The sequence below is a fragment of the Eschrichtius robustus genome, chromosome 5 (genome assembly GCF_028021215.1).
Source record: "Eschrichtius robustus isolate mEscRob2 chromosome 5, mEscRob2.pri, whole genome shotgun sequence".
Taxonomy (NCBI): Eukaryota; Metazoa; Chordata; class Mammalia; order Artiodactyla; family Eschrichtiidae; genus Eschrichtius; species Eschrichtius robustus.
The window spans coordinates 93,500,624-93,522,371 of NC_090828.1; positions in this window are offsets into that span (position 1 = coordinate 93,500,624).

Here is a 21,748-nt window from a genome sequence, read left to right on the forward strand (position 1 = left end):
TTAAGTCCTCACTTCTCTTGGCCACAAAGGGATAAGCATGGGGCCCAAGGTGAACTGATCGGAGTCCTCTCAGGAGGTATTCTTTCAGAGAAATTAAAAAATACTAACTTTCCCATCACAAGCTATATATTCCAAGTATGCAGTGGCTGCATATAATCTTCTCTGGCTACATGGAGGGAGGCTTCTTCTATGAGAGAAAAGGCAGGCAGTGAGCAAAAGAGTGAGTACTGATAATCATTTGACTCCCTGAACCCAGGTCTGACTGGAGCCTGGACCTTTTCAATATTTGAGCCAATAAACTTCCTTTTATGCTTAAGCTGGTTTGAGTTGGGTTCCTTTCTTTTGCAGCCAAAAGATATTCCAACCAGTAAAGCAATGACAGAAAGTAAAAAAAAAAAAGAAAAAAATCAACAAGCTTATATATAGTTAAGCAAACAAGAATACTAGTAATTATAATGCAGTGTGATACATGTTATAATAAATCTTAAGCACAAGATGATACGCTAGCACAGAAAAGGGCCACCTTATTCCTTATCTGGAGTTAGAACTATCACACTTCTGCTACTGAACGGTTATCAGTAGGGATTTATTAGCCTTAATCCCTCTAACTAATCTTTGTTCTCTACTATAAATGGAAATGATCATGCAAACCAATCAGTAAACAAACCAATGTAATTGTCTTCTAAATGCATAGCATATAAGCATTAAAAAACGGCACAGAAACCACGGAGAAGATTCTTCCTTTATCTTCTTGACTTATTAAGGAAGTTATAATTTATAAGCAATTTTAAATAAGACCTTTCTTTACTAGAGAAACTCCCTGAAACTCAACATCAAAAGCACTATTTACAGTCTCTTAAAATCCTTTACTTTCTAGTTAAGTAGAAAATGCCCCGTTCAACAATGATCTTCAGGTCCGCAGATCCTCTGGAGTTAGATAAATATTCTCTGAAAACTGTCCTAATTTGTTTTTAGCCTCAAAGGAGTTGAGGACAGAGGTAGCACAAAATGAGGAAAGGGGAAGAACCTGATAGATAGAGAGATGATAGATGATAGATAGATAGATAGATAGATAGATAGATAGATAGATAGATAGATAGATAGATACATAGATAGACAGACAGAGAGACAGACAGACAGACAGACAGACAGACAGACAGATAGACTCTACATTTACAGTCTGTCATGTGTATGTTATGTTATCTTCAGTAATGGATAGATGTTAAAGTTAGGATGACTTCAAGTTACAGTCAGTATTAGTCAATGGCAGGGGAAAAAAAAAAGCAAATGTTGTATAGGATTGTCAAAAGGAAGGAGCACCAAGATTTGGCAGGCTTCGTTGTAATTCAGGGGAAGAGAAAATTTCCAGCTCAAGAAAACATAAAAAAGTCAGTGTGAATCCCTAGATCAAAGGGTAAAAGATGCTGGGAAGTAGAAGGAAGGTGGGTTTGGGAAATACATGACTAATTCAAAGTATGGAGAATTTAAGCAAAAATAATGGACTAAACTAAATTCTGTTGCAGGGGCTAGCTGAGATAGTCTTCTACGTAGAGCAGAGAAGAGGAAAAATAAACCCCTAAGATTATTTTGTTTGCTAATTCCATGATTTTTTTGAGGCCTGAAGACTTTTAGTGAGACTGAGTTTAAGCAAAATTAGCCCTAGTTGGTGTTCCCCCTTACTACCAAATTGGGTTTGCCTTGCCACTTCAGCAAACTCAAGAAGCAACTCTTATACTACAGCTCTGCCTCCAGAAGGATAGCAGAAGCAGGGGAGAGGAAGCACTTTTATCTGTAGTGTATAACTTGCTGTTTCTAAAAGAGGGCTTAAAGAAAACTCAACAGTAGACAGTAAACTCCTTAAGGATGGGTGCTCTGTCATCTCCATCTCCATCTCCATCTCTCTGCCAACACTGCCCTCATAACTCTGCACATGGTAGAAGAGGATTAATATGAGTCTAATGAATGCAGGTGGATTAATCAATATTCAGCAGAATAAACAAAGCTAAGAGGCCATCATTCGCTTGTCCTGCTAAAATAACTGGGCCCCTTGTAGCCAAATCTCTCTAGAAGAATCTCAGAGCCTAGCATAATGCTTGCCTCACGGTAGATGCTCTAAATAAATGGTCTTTTAATGAATGAATGAACGCCGTGGATTCAAATTTCTGTATTGAACCTTTCATCCTGGTTTACGAACACCCCCAAATCACTAACACAGCATTCAATACAGACAGATCATTAACAAGGCAGAATGGCCAATTTCTCCCTGCCCTGGTCTCACAGTTTTGACAATGTTAGATGAGCTTTGGATACAGCAGTTAGAAAACTGTCCTTCTCCAAGGAAAAACTCCCTAATTACTGAGATAGTTTCTGCAGGCCCCCCAGATGAATTCACAAGAGATGTAGATGTTGACCTTGAGGGAGGGATTTTTTTCTTTCTCTACTTGCTCTTATTCAAATGCTGTGCCCAAGTCAGTGACTTTGTGGCTTATTTGCAGAAGAGCTTCTGTACACAGGCGTGCTGCCCGTTTAGAGAACACATTGTGCGCCCCCGCTCTGGAAGACCGCACACTATTTAACCAAAGGATCTGAATCCTTGGATACATTTTGTCTCTCTCCACTGCTTTATGCTTGATGGGAAAGGCAAGATGCAGAATATTTTCCAAGCAACGGATCTATGATTTTCACTGTAAGTTCAGAGCGCCCCAGGTAGGATTAGGCAAGCACCTTCTCAAGGGTGGGGGAAGTGTACTCATGAATGGGATGAAATTTAATCCAACTCATACTGTTTATCTGAAATGTTTCTTCAAAGCAGGTGGTGACACTAAGTGACACTTCAAAGTCTCCTGTCAGTCCTAAGAGAATGTGAAATCCCACGTAAATGGTTGTGTTTAAGCTACTCTGATCCTGATCCCCCACTTGTTACCTAGAAGAGTGCCAGAATCATAGCCTTCACTTCCGATAGGGAAGAAATATCAGCCTGACCCCTCCTTCCAGGGAGGCTTCTTCCTCAAACTACCTATTAAGCAAGCACAGAAATAATCTCTTCCTTTGGGTACAAATGTGGTGACAAAAACATCCAAAAGGGAGAAGGCTAAAATTGAACAGGAGCAGCCTGAAGTCAGAGGAAGGCTTATTGGAGTCTATTTCTCCACAGCTGCATCATCCCTTCTAACAGAATCCCTGGACCACTTTTGTTTGAGAATATAAGAAAAGCTCTTTCTCCCAGAAACATACATAGAAACAAGTCATGTACCTATTGTCAGGTGGTCTGCAAGGCCCCTTAAAGCCCATTCATGAAATTTCTAGGGGATCCTTGTGCTCCAGGTTAAATGTTCTTACACCAAACTTTGCTTTTTTTTCTGTATCTTCTTGCCTTGATCAGACTAGGGGAAATATCTCATACTGTGAAAAAAAAAAAAAAAAAAAAGGAAAGAACAAGAATCTGGAACCTCTGGGCCAGCACTAAGGTATTAAAAGAAAGCAATGGGGCTTCCCTGGTGGCGCAGTGGTTGAGAATCTGCCTGTTAATGCAGGGGACACGGGTTCGAGCCCTGGTCTGGGAAGATCCCACATGCCACGGAGCAGCTGGGCCCGTGAGCCACAACTACTGAGCCTGCGCGTCTGGAGCCTGTGCCCCGCCACGGGAGGGGCCGCGATAGTGAAAGGCCCGCGCACCGCGATGAAGAGCGGTCCCCGCACCGCTATGAAGAGCGGCCCCCGCTTGCCGCAACCAGAGAAAGCCCTCGCACGAACCGAAGACCCAACACAGCCAAAAATAAAAAAAAAATAATAAATAAATAAAGTAGCTATAAAAATAAAAAAAAAAGAAAGCAATGAACCTTCCAATTACCCCAGCCAGATTCTTGACTCCCACTCTAGGCTTCATAGCTTGCACGAACAATGAGAATAGGATGCATTCGTTCATCTAGCAAGTACTTCTTGAACATCTCCTGTGTCAGCCAGGTGCCGGAGAAATCACTAAGGTTAGAGATGAAAGGTGCTCGGTTGGTCTATAAAGAACTCGTAAAAAATATAGACAAGTACTGCATCATAAAACAGTATGGTGCTAATATGGATGTCAAGATGAGTGTTTCGTGGGAGCGAGGAGGATTGGGGAGTGGTGGGAATGGCTGGAGAGCAGCAAGGAGGTCTCTGTAGGAAGCTAATGCCTGGGCTGAGCCATCAGTGAACAGGAGCGAACTGTGGGGAGAAGGAGGCAATGGCAGCTTGGAGGTGAGAAAGAACAGGATGCTTTCAGAAGGGCAAGCAAAGGTATGGCTGGAACAGAGGAAGTGGTGAAAGGGAAGGCTGGAGGAGTAGGCAGAAGCTATCCTGAAGAGCCTCATAGAACATGCTAAGAAGCCTGGATTTTATTGAAGGAAAAGAGCAACCAAAGAACTTAAGCTGAGGAGTGTCATCCAGTTAGCATTTTCGAAAGGTTATTTGTAGATGCCCCCAAATATTTAATTGCTGGATTGCCAAAGGGTTCTAAGACTTCATAGAAGAGACGTCAGTCACTCCAATTCTAGATGATTCCAAAGCAAACAGCAATCAGAGCACTTATACATTCATACCTTCCAAAGACCATTAGCTTTATATGGATAGGCGGTAATTCACTTCGCTGCAAGTCCTTCTGGGTATAGAACATAATGACCACATTCCCAATAAAAATGAAATATCTTTATTGTCATAAATATCTTTATTGTCATAAATATATTTACTTTCATTGTATTTTTTGAAATACAGTGTGTCAGCTTTCTATTGTTGCTATAACAAATTACCACAATGTTAGTGGCTTAAACAACACATACCCATTATTTTACAGTAGGTTAGAAGTCCAGTATGGGTCTCCCTAGGCTATAACCAAGGTGTCAGCAAGGCTGCATTCCTTTCTGGAAATTGTAGAGGAGGATACGTTTCCTCGTCTTTTCTAGAGGCCATTCAAATTTCTTGACTTGTGGTGTCCTTCCTCTGTCTTCCAAGCCAGCAAGTTGAATCTCTCTCTGACTTTTGTTTCATAGTAACATTGCCCTCTGACCGCAGCTGGGAAAGGCTCTCCATTTTAGACGCTCATGTGATTAGATTGTGCCATCTGGAAAACCTGAGCTAATCTTTCTAACTCAAGGTCTGTACCTTTAATTAGATCTGCAATGTAAATCAATATATTCAAAGCTTTGGGGGCGGGCTTCCCTGCTGGCGCAGTGGTTAAGAATCCGCCTGCCGATGCAGGGGACACGGGTTTGAGCCCTGGGCCGGGAAGATCCCACATGCCGCGGAGCAACTAAGCCCGTGAGCCACAACTACTGAAGCCTGCGCACCTAGAGCCCGTGCTCTGCAACAAGAGCAGCCACTGCCATGAGAAGCCCGTGCACCGCAACGAAGAGTAGCCCCCGCTCAACGCAACTAGAGAAAAGCCTGCACGCAGCAACGAAGACCCAACGCAGCCAAAAATAAATAAATAAAATAAATAAATTTATTAAAAAAAAAAAAAAGCTTTAGGGGGTTAGGACATGGGCATTTTGAGGAGGGGGCAGGGAGCTTTATTCTACCTACCCAGAGAGATTCGGCAATTTCTCCTTCCTGCCACTGTTACTGCTTGACCAATGAAAGGCAATTTGACAACAAAATATAAGACAGCTTTATCTAGTTTTGTCTTTTATTTTTAGCTCATTGAAAGCATTTAATAAAATGCTTATTTATATCCAAGGAGTGGGTTAAGGCCTTGAACGTGCTCTCAATATCATCAACCACTGCAGAGAAAAATAAATCAGTGAAGGAATCAGTGCTGGCAGATGAGGCCAACCGTGGAAACTCAACATGAGAATCTGAGACAAGTGAAAGCTGAGGAACATGGTGAATACAGGCCTTTGAAGAATCATCTGAGTAATATGATTCCCCTGAGACTAAGACAAGCTATAAACTTGAAAATATTATCAAAGCATTGAAAACCAGTCAAGAAATCACAAATATCCATGTGTTTAAAATGAGCTAATTGGGGCTTTCCTGGTGGCACAGTGGTTAAGAATCCGTCTGCCAATGCAGGGGACGTGGATTCAAGCCCTGGTCCGGGAAGATCCCACATGCCGCAGAACAACTAAGCCCGCGCACCACAACTACTGAAGCCTGCAAGCCTAGAGCCCAAGAGAAGCCACCACAATGAGCAACGAAGAGTAGCCCCCGCTCGTCACAACTAGAGAAAGCCCACGTGCAGCAACAAAGACCAAACGCAGTCTAATTAATTTTTTAAAAATTAAAAAAATAAAATGAGCTAATCAACATTGTCAACAAGCATTCCCCATCCACCATGTACATCCCAACGGCAAAGCTAATGTATGTTGTATTTTCCACAGCAACAAGCCTATTGTCAATACTGCACCAATAAATTGTAACAGCTTAAGCTTACTAAGTCAGCCAGTGCCTAGAAAAGTAGTTTAGATTTCAGACAAGAATCAGAGTTCTCAGCCCTCTCTGGCCATTTACCATTTTAGAACACTCCAACTTTCCCAAGAAAAGTCCAACTGTTTCAAAGGACATTACCTTTTCAACATTCACTTTGAGGAGAAAGTAGCCAAGCAGGCATATTAAACAAATGTTAAATCTCAGTCATCTGGCTATATTCAATACATGTTTCTAGAACACCCAAACACTCTGATTCTATTCCAAATAACCACAAGTTCAACCTCAGTTTCTTTTTTGACTCTTTGCTGTGCTGTCTTGAAATTCAGACTGTGTTCTATAATATCAATTCTAAAATAAATGGAAGATATTCTGCTTTGGGGAATGAGATGACTAGAGAGGAAATGAGGTCACCACCACATGGTGCCCTGGGATGCTCAGAGGGGACTCACACATTGGGCGGAGGTAGGAAACAGATTCTTTTCCAAATCTGAGGGCTACGGTTCAGTGGTGTGTAAGATATGTTCATCTTAAGGATGGTTATGGATATTGCTGAGCTGTACTAGAAAGAAAGACCTCTGAGAAATGTCCCCCGAAGGCTCTGCTCCAGATCAAGTCATCCTGCTTAGAGAAATACGATGCAGTCCTACAGACAAAGTAGACAGCCAGCTCTGGGGTGTGATTTGAGATGCAGCAAAGTCTGCCTCTCTCCCTGTTCTATGAGAGTCCCTCAGAAAAGGAGGGATACGAGGGATCTTAGGAAGCCAGATAGAATTTGTATCAGCTGAGAGTATTGGGGGACGATTCAAGGGAAAGGCCATGAGCAAACAAGCTTGGTGTGTTTGGAAACTGGTAAAAACAATCTTGGAGAAGTGTCTACTGGGAGAGGTAGGAAGAGACAGTTGGAGGGGCCATTTAGGGTCTTCTAGTGCAATCCTGTACATGAGCCCATAACGTAGAATCAGAGCATGGAGGAAACTGACAGTTTACGGAGTCTGGACTCTGACCTCTAGGCAATGACAACTGGAAAGTAGGCACTGGGGAGGCAGGGGATCCCACCTGAAGCCACCTTGGGCAGGAGTTTGCTTGAGCAGACTGAGGAAAAAGACGGAGGGCCGTGTAAATGGCTACTGGAAAGAAAGACTGGGCATTCCCCCCTACTTCAATGGTTCGGTGTTACCTTTGTTTACTCCTTTTTATTTTTCAAATTATTGAATTCATAATGTTTCAGAATGTCTCCATTTAGAGACATACATACAATTTTAAAAAATCAATTTGTTTCATATAAAACATCTTCAAACTTACCTATTTCTCAGTAATTTATTTTCCCAGAATTTTTTAATACATATTGCTATATTGAGATTTGATATACGTATATGGACATGTATATATGTATGCATGTGCATATATACACACAACTATATAAATATATTGGTATATAAGCATATGTGTATACATATATGCATACACACATATACGTTTTTGTTTACTTGTGCTTCTCCCATTACTGTTTATCCTTCTCCGTAATGTTGTTTTTGAAAAAAATTCATTGTCACCTAGCTGCATTGAGTGGAAAGGGAAGAACTGTGTATATATACACCTGCTTGTCCACATGGCCTGGGCATACCCTGTTCAGCGGAGCATTTATGCCCACAAACAGAAGCCCTGGGACAGAGGGCTGGGTGCCAGCTGCAGGGGTAAAAAGGATTAGGGAGCAAGTGAGTCCTCAGAAGTTCATTCTTCCTAACTAGCACATTCCCAAACACTTTTTCAAGTAATATCTTGCCGTGACAGACGTGAGGACCAGAATGAAAAGGTATGAAAGGAAATGGATTAAATCGATAATTAGGTCAGAATGTTTAATGCCTAGAAGAGATGTATAGAGAAAACTGTCAAAAGGTGATATGTTTTTGCTTTTATACCTACTGCTCATTCAACAGCAGAGGCCCTGCCCCCAGACCCAGCAAAGGGTGATATCAGTAACTATTTCTACTCCTGAGACCTGGCAAACTTTCAGGAGCTCCAGTATCTGCTGGAAAGTCGACTGTAGGTATTTAACTTGCTCACTCCTACAGCCACAATGTTTGAGCATGGACCCCCAATGTCAGCATATTTATTTACAAATTGTTATAAAACATACCCATATAAAATGTAAGAAATAGAAATCTATGAAAGATGACATAAAATGGGATTAACTATATTTTAAAACTAACATTTGTATCACATACACCACATGTTGGGCACTTGTTTAAGCATGTTACACATATTAACTCATTTAATCCTTATAATAGCCCTCCAACGTAGGTACTATAATTAATCCCCATTTTACAGATGTGGAAACTGAGTCATGAGGCATGTAAGTAATTCATCCAAGGCCACACAGCTTGTAAGAATCAGAACCTGAATTCAAACCCAGTAGTCTGACTCTAGCATCTGAATCCTAACCTCTGCACTATACTCTCCTAATTCTTCTAATGCTTCTCTATTTGTTACTCTGCCCCATTGATCAGAATGGCATTAGTTACTCTCTCAAGACATGATGTGCACTTTGGGAGAAGTTCATCATTAATGACATGGCTATAAATCTGTATTTGAAATAGTCTTCTTGGTAATCATATCTGATTAGATTTTCATTATTTTTTACCACCTTGATGGAGCTGACCAGGAGCTCTGAATGAACAGGGCAATTGCCAGCATGGCCATTATCTTTTGCTCCCTTGTGGATATTCCTTTGGCATTATCATCAATTCACAGATTCTTTGTAGAATATCTGTTTAAGCCAGTTGACCATGTTGTGAGGGGTAGTTTAATTAAACAAGATCATTGACCCTTAAATCCATTTACCCAGGCAACATAAATCTCCTTATATCAGAGTAAGCAAAACTCAAGTCAATTTCCACCCCCACTCAGTTCGTCAGGATTCTAAACACTTTGTCCAGGACATGACCAGCTGACTGTCATATAGGTTCAATGAGGACACTAGTACCTATCAGCAGCAAAGCTTAAGAACTATCCTTCGTTAAGATAAACTTCAGAAAAAGTTCTAAAATGTTATCCCATCACCATAACATCCCCTGTAATAGGGATGTACATACCCTACTCTGGAGGCCCCTTCTCTAGCAGAGTATTTCTCAAAGTGGAGTCCTCAAACCATTTATATCAGAATCAACAGGGTTCTTATAAAAATCTGGATTCTTGGACTTAAGTCCATGTTTACTGAATGGGAATCTTGGGGTAGGACTCAGGAAATCTGCATTTTACATGAGTTCTTCGTATTATCCATATACATATCAATGTTGATAGCTGCTGCTTTAGGAGCTGCTCAGTTCCTAACACAACAATAACTCCCAAGGTTACAAGAGCCCTTCAGTGGCATCTACCTCAACTCTCCAGCCAATACTTGCATATCAGAGTAAAGAACCAAATACAGTGATGCTGATTCTCCTTCCCCTGAAGAGAGGATACATTTGATTACTGCCTTTCAATTACTCAGATATATTTTGTTTCTTCAGTTTAATTATAACAACCTGGGAAATAAATGTGCTTACTTTTTCATAATATCTGTAGTTCTGATTCAGCACTAGAATATAGTAGTATATATAGGCCACAGCCAGCAAATAGCTTTTATCTCATGTGATGCCTGATTAATTGCTAGTTGCTACCACGAGTACTCTGTGGACAAGGATTCTGAGACTGAATTGGGGCATAGTAATCAATCTCTGATGCATTATCAATGTCTGCCGTGGAAACCATGTGGAGAAGTGGCAACTAGGGATGGGCATATGGTGACACAAATGAGCCATCTCAACCGTACATTCTCAAAATGTATGAATACAGGAAGAGATCCCAAATATTGCATACATGAGCAAATCGTCTCTCACTTAGGCAACTGCATGTTTTTTTCAGGTCACCTCTGTCTTGGAAGGTCATTCCCAAAATAAGGTGGCCAATATATAAGGAACTCATACAACTCGACAGTAAAAACACAAAACAATTCAATCAAAAAGTGGGCAAAGGACCTGAATAGACAGTTTTCCAAAGAAGACATAAATTGGCCAACAGGTACGTGAAACACTGCTCAACGTCACTAATCATCAGGGAAATGCAAATCAAAACTACAATGAGATATCACCTCACACCTGTTAGAATGGGTATTACCAAAAGACAAGAAACAACAAGGGTTGGTGAGGATGTGGAGAAAAGGGAACTCTCATACACTGTTGGTAGGAATGTAAATTGGTGCAGCCACTATGCAAAACAGTATGGAGCTTCCTCAAATAATTAAAAATAGAACTATCATATCATCCAGAAATTTCATTTCTGGGTAATACCTGAAGGAAATGAAATCACTATCCTGAAGAGGTATCTGCACCATGTTCATTGCAGCATTATTTACAATATCCAAAACATGAAAATGACAGAAGTGTCTGTCAAAAGATGAATGGATAAAGAAAATGTGGTATATATACACAGTGAAATATTAGCCATAAAATAGGAAGAAATTCTGCCATCTATGATGACATGAATGGACCTTGAGGACATTACGCTAAATAAAATAAGAAAGACAGAGAAAGACAAATACTGTATCTCATATGTAGAATCTAAAAAAAATCCAAATTCATAGAAAAAGAGAAAAGATCGGTGGTTGCCAGGGGTGGTTGGAGGGTGGGGTGGTAATTGGGTGAAGGTGGTCAAAAGATACAAATTTCCAGTTATAGGATAAGTTCTGCAGATGTAATGTACAGCAATGTTGACTATAGTTAACAATATGGTATAGCATATTTGAAAGTTGCTAAGAGTAAATCTTAAAAGTTCTGATCACAAGAAAAAAATTGTAACTATGTAAGGTGATGGACGTTAACTAAACGTACTGTGGTAATCATTTGGTTTTATATGTATAAAATAATCATTATAATAATCATGTAATAATCATATACTAATCATTATATATATAAAATCATATTGTACACATATTTATACAATATTATATGTCAATTATACCTCAATAAAACCAGGAAAACACCCACAAATAACAAACAAAACCACAAAAAGGTAGCCAGAGCCTTCCAGAACTGAAGCAATAGCCACTTAAAAAGAATACTTCTGGGACTTCTCTGGTGGCACAGTGGTTAAGAATCCACCTGCCAATGCAGGGCACATGGGTTTGAGCCCTGGTCCGGGAAGATCCCACATGTCACAGAGCAACTAAGCCTGTGCGCCACAACTACTCAGCCTGCGCTCTAGAGCCCACGAGCCACAACTACTGAAGCCCGCACGCGTAGAGCCCGTGCTCCACAACAAGAGAAGCCACTGCAATGAGAAGCCCGTGCACCACAATGAAGAATAGCCCCCACTCGCCACAACTAGAGAAAAGCCCGCGTGCAGCAACGAAGACCCAACACAGCCAAAAATTATAAATAAATTAAAAGAAAAAAAGAATACTTCTGCCGTGTCTCTTTCACGCCCACCACATATGTGGAGCCTCAAGTCCGGAGAACACTGGAGTTAGCCACAGACCTTGGACAGCTCCCACCATATTAGTGAAGGGGAATCATAAAACTACAATTTAAAACAAGAAAGCAATGGTAAATGGGAGTGTTTTCTTAATTTCACTTTCAGATTTTTCATCATTAGTGTATAGGAATGCAAGAGATTTCTGTGCATTAATTTTGTGTCCTGCTACTTTATACCAAATTCATTGATTAGCTCTAGTAGCTTTCTGGTAGCATCTTTAGGATTCTCTATGTATAGTATCATGTCATCTGCAAACACTGACAGCTTTACTACTTCTTTTCCGATTTGGATTCCTTTTATTTCTTTTTCTTCTCTGATTGCTGTGGCTAAAACTTCCAAAACTATGTTGAATAATAGTGGTGAGAGTGGGCAACCTTGTCTTGTTCCTGATCTTAATGGAAATGGTTTCAGTTTTTCACCACTGAGGACAATGTTGGCTGTGGGTTCGTCATATATGGCCTTTATTATGTTGAGGAAAGTTCCCTCTATGCCTACTTTCTGCAGGGCTTTTATCATAAATGGGTGTTGAATTTTCTACCTAAGGAGACAAAAGACCTGTATGCAGAAAATTATAAGACACTGATGAAAGAAATTAAAGATGATACAAATAGATGGAGAGACATACCATGTTCTTGGATTGGAAGAATCAACATTGTGAAAATGACTCTACTACCCAAGGCAATCTACAGATTCAATGCAATCCCTATCAAACTACCACTGGCATTTTTCACAGAACTAGAACAAAAAATTTCACAATTTGTATGGAAACACAAAAGACCCCGAATAGCCAAAGCAATCTTGAGAACGAAAAAAGGAGCTGGAGGAATCAGGCTGCCTGACTTCAGACTATACTACAAAGCTACAGTAATCAAGACAGTATGGTACTGGCACAAAAACAGAAATATAGATCAATGGAACAGGATAGAAAGCCCAGAGATAAACCCACGCACATATGGTCACCCTATCTTTGATAAAGGAGGCAAGCATATACAGTGGAGAAAAGACAGCCTCTTCAATAAGTGGTGCTGGGAAAACTGGACAGCTACTTGTAAAAGTATGAAATTAGAACACTCCCTAACACCATACACAAAAATAAACTCAAAATGGATTAAAGACTTAAACGTAAGGCCAGACACTATCAAACTCTTAGAGGAAAACATAGGCAGAACACTCTATGACATAAACCACAGCAAGATTCTTTTTGACCCAGCTCCTAGAGAAATGGAAATAAAAACAAAAATAAACAAATGGGACCTAATGAAATGTAAAAGCTTTTGCACAGCAAAGGAAACCATAAACAAGACCAAAAGGCAACCCTCAGAATGGGAGAAAATATTTGCAAATGAAGCAACAGACAAAGGATTAATCTCCAAAATTTACAAGCAGCTCATGCAGCTCAATAACAAAAAAACAAACAACCCAATCCAAAAATGGGTAGAAGACCTAAATAGACATTTCTCCAAAGAAGATATACAGATTGCCAACAAACACATGAAAGAATGCTCAACATCATTAATCATTAGAGAAATGCAAATCAAAACTACAATGAGATATCATCTCACACCGGTCAGAATGGCCATCATCAAAAAAAATCTAGAAACAATAAATGCTGGAGAAGGTGTGGAGAAAAGGGAACCCTCTTGCACTGTTAGTGGGAATGTAAATTGATACGGCCACTATGGAGAACAGTATGGAGGGTCCTTAAAAAACTAAAAATAGAACTACCATACGACCCAGCAATCCCACTACTGGGCATGTACCCTGAGAAAACCATAATTCAAAAAGAGTCATGTACCAAAATGTTCACTGCAGCTCTATTTACAATAGCCAGGACATGGAAGCAACCTAAGTGTCCATCAACAGATGAATGGATAAAGAAGATGTGGCACATATATACAATGGCATATTACTCAGCCATAAAAAGAAAGGAAATTGAGTTATTTGTAGTGAGGTGGATGGACCTAGAGTCTGTCATACAGAGTGAAGTAAGTCAGAAAGAGAAAAACAGATACAGTATGCTAACACATATATATGGAATCTAAGGAAAAAAGAAAAAAAAAAAGGTCATTTAGAACCTAGTGGCAAGACGGGAATAAAGACACAGACCTACCAGAGAATGGACTTGAGGATATGGGGAGGGGGAAGGGTAAATTGTGACAAAGTGAGAGAGTGGCATGGACATATATACACTAGCAAACGTAAAATAGGTAGCTAGTGGGAATCAGCCGCATAGCACAGGGAGATCAGCTCGGTGCTTTGGGACCACCTAGAGGGGTGGGATAGGGAGGGTGGGAGGGAGGGAGATGCAAGAGGGAAGAGATATGGGAACATATGTATATGTATAACTGATTCACTTTGTTATAAAGCAGAAACTAACACACCATTGTAAAGCAATTATACTCCAATAAAGATGTTAAAAAAAAGAAAAAAAAAACAAGAAAGCAAGCTTGGTTATTTTTAAATGGCAGTAGCCTGGAGTACTCTGGGGTAGGGTTAGATATTCCCACATATCACAGCAACTCTGTGTGTGTGATAGTGATGATCCTGAATTACGGAAACTTGATGTGAATAATCTTTAAGTATCCATAAAATGAACTTACGTGGAGCTTCTAATTAGGGCATGTTTTTCACCCAAATAACTAGAATTGCTACACCACCTTCTTAGAACACAGCAAACCCTGATGTGGTGGAGAACTACGCAGAGACACAGGGCACACACTAGCAGTAACTGCCCCCTTGGGGGGAAATTGATCCTCCAGGCAAGCCACCGAGCGTGAAGCAGACAACACGATAGCTAACACATCTGTGTGCATCTGGTTTCCTGTTTCTCTTATTAGTATTTTTGGCAAAGGTAAACTGGATCCAGGAGAAGGGGACGATGGGATTAGAATACTAAGATGGGTTAAATCCATTGGACCCACTGGACATGTTTCAGGTTGTATTACCTGAATAAATGTTTGCTAGGTGGATAGATTAATGACTGGGTAAGAGAAATAAAAGAATTTTACAATTTCAATCTGTTGAATGTTTGTTGGGTTTTCATCTCATCTGGGCCACAAATTGGAAGAGAAAGGAATACCCAGATATTTAAATTATAAGTTATTTATATTAACATTGTAAATTCAAGAAAGCAAGAATGTTCTACCAAAAAGTTTTAAGTCGAGAAGTGTTCATCACATTCATCACTGTCATTGTCATTGTTATCAGAATAGCTCATAGGATACCAGGGACTAACACAGCTGCTTTTGCTTCAGAAAGACAGCTCAAAAGGAAAAACACCTCCTCCTGCTAGATATCCTGTGTTTTATTTCTTCCTGTAAGTGAGTATTTGTAATTGAGTTGTGAAAATCTGGAAGTGCCGACCCAGCTTTTACTGGCAGCCTCTGAGCTCTATAACTACCATAGAATGAACGCTCAAATGAGGCTGAGAAAGAGGAGTTCATTTCCCTCTATCATGTCTTGTCTGCTTCGAAAGAGAAAGCATAGCCATGAGGGAGGACCCTCCAGCAGCTGTCAGTTGCTCTGAGCACCACTCAATGTACCAGCACCCAAATGCTGTATTTAACCTGCCCCCAAGTCCTGCTCCTGGAAAATCAGCACAAAGTTTTCCATGACATTATGCTTCTCACCCTCCAGAACTGACGAGATGATTCAAGTGAAAAAGCTTTCAGAGGACAAGCTACTTTTCTTCACCAAGTACTTATTTGGCCTTCGGCTTAAACACTTGGGGGAGACACTGCAAAAGGAGGAAGCACGAGTTAACTTGCCTTCTTGACTTCTGTATAGATAGGTGGTTAGTGGTTGATGTGAAAGTGATCCAGCCAAAAACTGTTCCACCCGTTATCTATTTAAGTGGGACTATCAACTACCATTTCTGCCTGCTGGGGGCAGAACTCTTGATTATGACATTAAACATATAGCAGGAAGGTTTCAATTTGATCCTACTGGTGACTTACAAATTAGGATTAAAGAACACTAGATTATTGCTCATGTCAACTACCACCCTCTACACACACACAAACAGACACCTCCACTTACCCTCCCCCCTCAACCCTTGCTTCTTTCGACCTCCTTGTGCAGTTACTCAACGTCTATGATCTCCAGGGTCCCTGAGAGTGAAACACGGCTGTTGATTCCCACATCCTATGGGAATTGGTATCTGGGCAGAGGGTCCTCTGCTGAATCTCCTTAAAGCACAGAAGATCCTCAAGATTATCTGAAGTTAAAAGTACATTTCCTTGGATTAGGATTTCTTCCTGGAAAAATAGCATTGCATGGCAGGATCATATAAGAGCAGCTCTCTCAAGGAAAGCTAAGCAATTCACCAATGCAGAGAAGTTCATGAAGAAATTTTTTAATATATTCATTTATTTTCCATAAACATTTTGCCTAGAAACCCAAAAAGGAAGCTGCAACTTAAGGGTCAAAGCAAAAGAGAAGAGTGAGAAGCAAGGTGGAAATTTTTTTTCACCATTAGTAATGTTTTGTCAAAGACAACCTAGCCAGCCTTTTCACAGCCACAGCAGAGAGGTACTTGTAACCATCCAGCACTTTGAGCTCAATAGAAAATGCCTGCAAATTTCTGAAGCCTGAGCACAGGATAATTTCATGCCTGCTTCCCATATGCCAGTGCTGTGTTGAGGGCTCCTTTATCACATTTAGCAGACAGCCTCCCCATGCTGCCCATGTGTTTGTGTTGTGCTCCCTGACTGAGCTTGTCTGTGTCAGCACAGACATTGTCAGAAGCCCTGAGGGCTGAATGTGGAATCCATCCAGGAGGGCAGGTGAGCCCAGTAAGCCAGGCAGTGGGAGGCCACTGCCCTCTCCCCTCCAGCTGCTGACTGTGACCACCTGTGTGCACAGACTTTTACAAAAACAAACGCCGTGCAGACCTGACCTTGGTTTTTGAAGCAATTTTCTAAAACAGGGAGCTAGTTGTGATGGTCAATTGAAGTCTAGTCCTGTCTGCTGACAGTGTTAGCTGAAGTGATTGGAATTTGAAAGCAGTATTTTGTTCATAAGAAGGTGAAGTGTTCTGGCAACAAGAACAGTCAGTAAACAAGTAATCACCATTAAATTCATATGGATTTCTATTATGAAAATAATAGTAATTCCTCCACTGTCCTACTCTCTCCATGCCCTTTGGAAACTGGAGAAAGCTCTCATTGTCCCAACTCCAGAACGCGGGCATGAATTTCATCATCTGCCCTGCCCTCCATTTAAAGAAAGACAACTGCCTTCAGATCTTCAGCTGGTAGACAAAACCTCACGGGCAAATGTTCATTGCTATGGGGGTATCTACTACGTCACCTAAAGAGTAAGAAAGTTAATTTCCAAAGATGCGTCACAATATAACCAGAGAGGAACTTCACTTTCTCCTTTCCTTGGGCTGGGCTGCCAGCAGGGAAGGTTTGGGTAGGAAAATACCATCCTAACATTCTCAGTCATTGCTGTTCTAACTCTTACTGGAATTTGAAGAGAAACAGTTTCAACTCCATGTGCTATTTGAAAGCTTAAAAGACATATTTAATAATTAGAATACTCATTACTTGCCCCCTCCAGACGTTTCCATTTTAATTTTCACTTGCCTTTTGTGTTGGAAGAAAAAAAAAAAAAAAGACAAAGTGGCAGATAGATCAGAATACACTTTCTTCGTAGGAAAGCTCTGTCACAATAATGGCACCTCCTTAAATATATGTTGTCATGGCCCCCAAACATCTATCATTAAATCTGTTCATATTTGTATTTGAAACACTTCTCTCCAAAAATTAGGCTAAGTTACCTTGGACTTGCCTCTCTACTCCCTCTCTTATACTCAATCACACATGGTGGATTCCATCCCACACATGATATGGTTCAGACAGGTTCACATAGCTGAACCCATCATTGTGCTCCTGGTACCTCTTTCAGTACCCTCAAGATGGAAGGCTGAAATTTCCATATGAATACTTTTCACAACTACCAGATGAGGTATGCAATATGGTCCACATTTTGCTTAAGTAAACTAAAGTTGCCCATCATTGCTAGTTTTAATTTCATCACTGTCCATTAGGCCCCTACCTGTGTTGTGAGTTTTACCAAGTTAGTAAAGCAGAAGTGATTTCTACCACCTCAAGTATGGGGTTATGTGTGAACAGTGAGAGATGTCTATTGGAACAGAGCCTGGAGTTTCACACGCAACACTGAACTTAAATTCCCTGTGCTATTAAGGATGAATTTCTCAGTTTCCCACAGCTGGTCTTAATTAACTGAACCTGATATTCCCGATAATATCTAACATGGGGTTTTCCAGTTCCCATAGACCAACCTCTTCCCAATTCCCCACACATCTTATTCATTCTCACCTTCCTGCCATTGACCTTTTGTTCCTACTCCTTTCGTGGCCAGAGAGACGCTTTGAGTACAGAGTCACTGGTGGGGTCAGTCACACTTTATTTTGCCCATTCACATAGCTAATTTGTTCCTCGTGTTAATGAACTTTTTAAGTTGAAGTTTAACATACATATAGAAAAGTACACATATCATACATGTACAGGCCTGTGAATTATCATGAAGAGAGCAAGCTTCTCCCCTCTGAGATCAAGAAATAGAAAATCATTAGCACCCCCAAGGGAGCCCCTCTCTTATCCCCATCCAGTTAAAAAGCCCCTCCTCCCCCAAGTCATCCGTTACTCCAATACCACAGATTAGTTTTGCAGATTTTTGAATTTTATATAAATGGAATCTTCAGTATGCATTCTGTAGCATCTGGCTTCTCTCACTCACTATTATGTTTGTGAGACACAGCCATGTTCTTGTCTATAGCTGTAGTTTGCTTTCATTGCTGTATAATACGCCATTGTATGAATATATTAACATTTATTCATTATGCTCCTGGGAAATATGGGTTGTTTCTAGTTTGGGGCCATTACAATAATGCTACTATATATATTCTTCCACGTGTCTTTAGTACATAGACGTCTATACGCACTTTTCTGGGTATCGCAGCATCTACTGTTAATTCATCCCCATCCTCTGAAGTTTATCATTTCCTGGTACTCTGGCCCAACCTTCAGCTGTCCACACCGTGACTATACACTTGAAGGGTCTCTCTGGCCACCAGAGTCCTCTCTGCCTACACACTAAGCAAGCCAGAAGTACTAGAGAATTATTAACCCTGGGATAAATAATAATGGGATCACCCCTTGGACGAGATTAACTAGAGTTTCATCCTGGCTCCCGATATTTCCCAGTATAAAGCTCCAGACGCTCCCACAGGTAAGTTTCTTGATAATGCATGCTTTATTGGCTTCCTTTCCATGCCTGTCTCGCTCACTCACTCCCCAACTTTTACTGGGGTCACCTCCCAAATAAACTACTTGCATTTAAACCCTTGTCACAGGAACTAATTCTGGATGAACCCAAAGTATAACATCAATTTTCTCCTCTATTCACTACTCTTTACAAGAGTAAGTGGCTAGCCTAGAGATTACAAAATTAATCTTTAACTTATTCAAGTCTAACATAAATTAAGACATATACATCTCAGACAACTCAGAAGCTTTAAGACATTTTAACTCCATCTACCCCTTCTTCCTTTTGAGCTTTTATTGTCATGATTTAAGTAGGCTTTAAACCCAATGACATATGATTATATTTGTTTCATGCAGGGGATATTTAGATTTACCTGCATACTCTTTCCATCCTTTATTTCTTCCTATATTTACATGCTTCTGTCTGGGATCCTTTTCCTTGTTCTTGAAATAGAGACTTTATTATTTCTTTTCTTGTGGGTCTACTGGTAATAATTTCTCCATTTTTATTAGTCTGAAGTTATCTTTACCTTGCTTTCTTTTTGAGAATATTTTTTACTGGGTATCGGATTCTGAATTAGCAGGATTTTCCCCCCCAGCATGTTGAAGCTGTCAATCATAGTCTTCTGGCTTCCATTGTTTCTGAATAATATACGTATTTCTTTGAAGGTAATATATATATATTTTTCCTATTGACTGCTTTTAAGGTCTTCTTTTTGTGTTTAACAGTTTTACTATGATGTGCTTAGGCATGGGTGTCTTGTATTTACCCCACTTGGGATTTGAAGCAATTCTTAGATCTTCTGACTTGAGGTCTTGTAAATTTTGGGAAAATCTTAGCAATGGCTCTCCAAATATTGCTTCTCACCCATTCTCTCTCTCCTAACTTTTTGGACTCCAGTGACATAATATTAGGCCTTTTTACCACATTCCACATATCTTTTATGCTCTTTTATGTATAATTTTTTCTTCCTATGTTTTATTCTGATTTTTTTTTACTTTGGTGTCCAATCTGCTATTAAACCCATATATTAAGTTCTTAAATTCAGTTATAATATTTTTCAGTTTCAGAATTTCCACTTGATAGTATCTTATAATTTTCAATTCTCTGCTGAAATTTTTCATTTTGTTAATTTCTTGAAAACAGTGATAACAGTTATGTGAACTTCCTAACTGGAATATGTGGGTTTCCTATGTCTGAATTTCTACAGACTTTAGTCCTCTTGATTTTTTGGCTAATTTTTTTTTAATTTCTGCATGCCTAATTTGGGGTTTTTTTATTTTGCTTTGGGGTTTTGTTTTTAATAACAATGATCACTTTAAGGCTCTGACCAATGTTACATTTCCTCCAAGAAAGGTCTTACTTTTGCTTGTAGCAGGCAATTAGGGTAGAAGTGGATCTTCATCTAACCTGGGATTGAGGTAATTTGGATGGAGTTTCAGTCTCTATGAGGATTGGTGAGTTTCAGTCTTTGTGAGGGTTGGTCTATTTCCAGTTGGTCCCTACTCCTAGAATGTAGCCCTTGAAGGGTTCCCTCTAAATGCCTCAAGTGTTTATGAGGGCTTTTCTCCCTTGGCAGATGCTTAATTTCATAGTTCCTTCAGCCCCATGAGACCGTCAAAACGCCTCAGCCACTACTTTAAAATTTGCAAATATCTTGGGAGATAAGGCAGTGCCAAATGTTATACCTGCATCTCTGAACTTTCCTTTTCTCCAAGACCTTCAAAAGTCTTTGCTGCCTTCGAAGCTTTTCAGTGGCTTTAAACAACAGTTTTTAAAGCCAACTTTTCCAGTGGTGTTGGTGGGAGGGTGGATCTGATGCAAGCTAGTCTGCCAGAGCCCAACCAGTTAGTTTCTACCCAGCCAAAGTCAAGCTCAAGTCCTTCCTCCTCTAAGAGTCTTCTCTGTTTACTCTGGACCCTACGGTTCTCTTGCATCTGTGAACTTTAATGGCATTTTTAGTCTGCTTCATGCATTTTAGTACCTGAGCCCATTCTCTTTTATTTTCCTCCACTAGTTTACAGAGTTATAGAATTAAATTACTATCATAATATACAACATATAATATATATGTATTCATGTATATTCAAACACCATATGCATTATGATTATTACAATTACATAATCTACAGGATTAAATAGTTAGAAATTGGTATCTCAAACACTTCTAAATTCCCTGAGAGCCCAGGGTCTAGCACTTATGTTGCTTTATGTTCACTGGAGGAAAACCTGGAAATCCAAAAAATTGTAGAAGTGGACCCTCCTATTATCCCTATTCACCAGAAAGACAGAATTAATTTGATTAATATTGCTTTGGGTAAGTTATTTAACATCTCTAAACCTCAATTTCCTCATCTGTAAACTAAGGATAGTGATACTACCTCATTGGGTTGGTGGGAGGATTTAATGAGATAATTTATGTGAAATGCTTAGAACAGGGCATTACATTATGCTCATTCCGTTAATGTCAGATATCAGAGTAAGAATAGAGGTTTCATGTTTATTTCCTGTTTCCTTCCAATGGTCATGCTCTCTGTATAACATA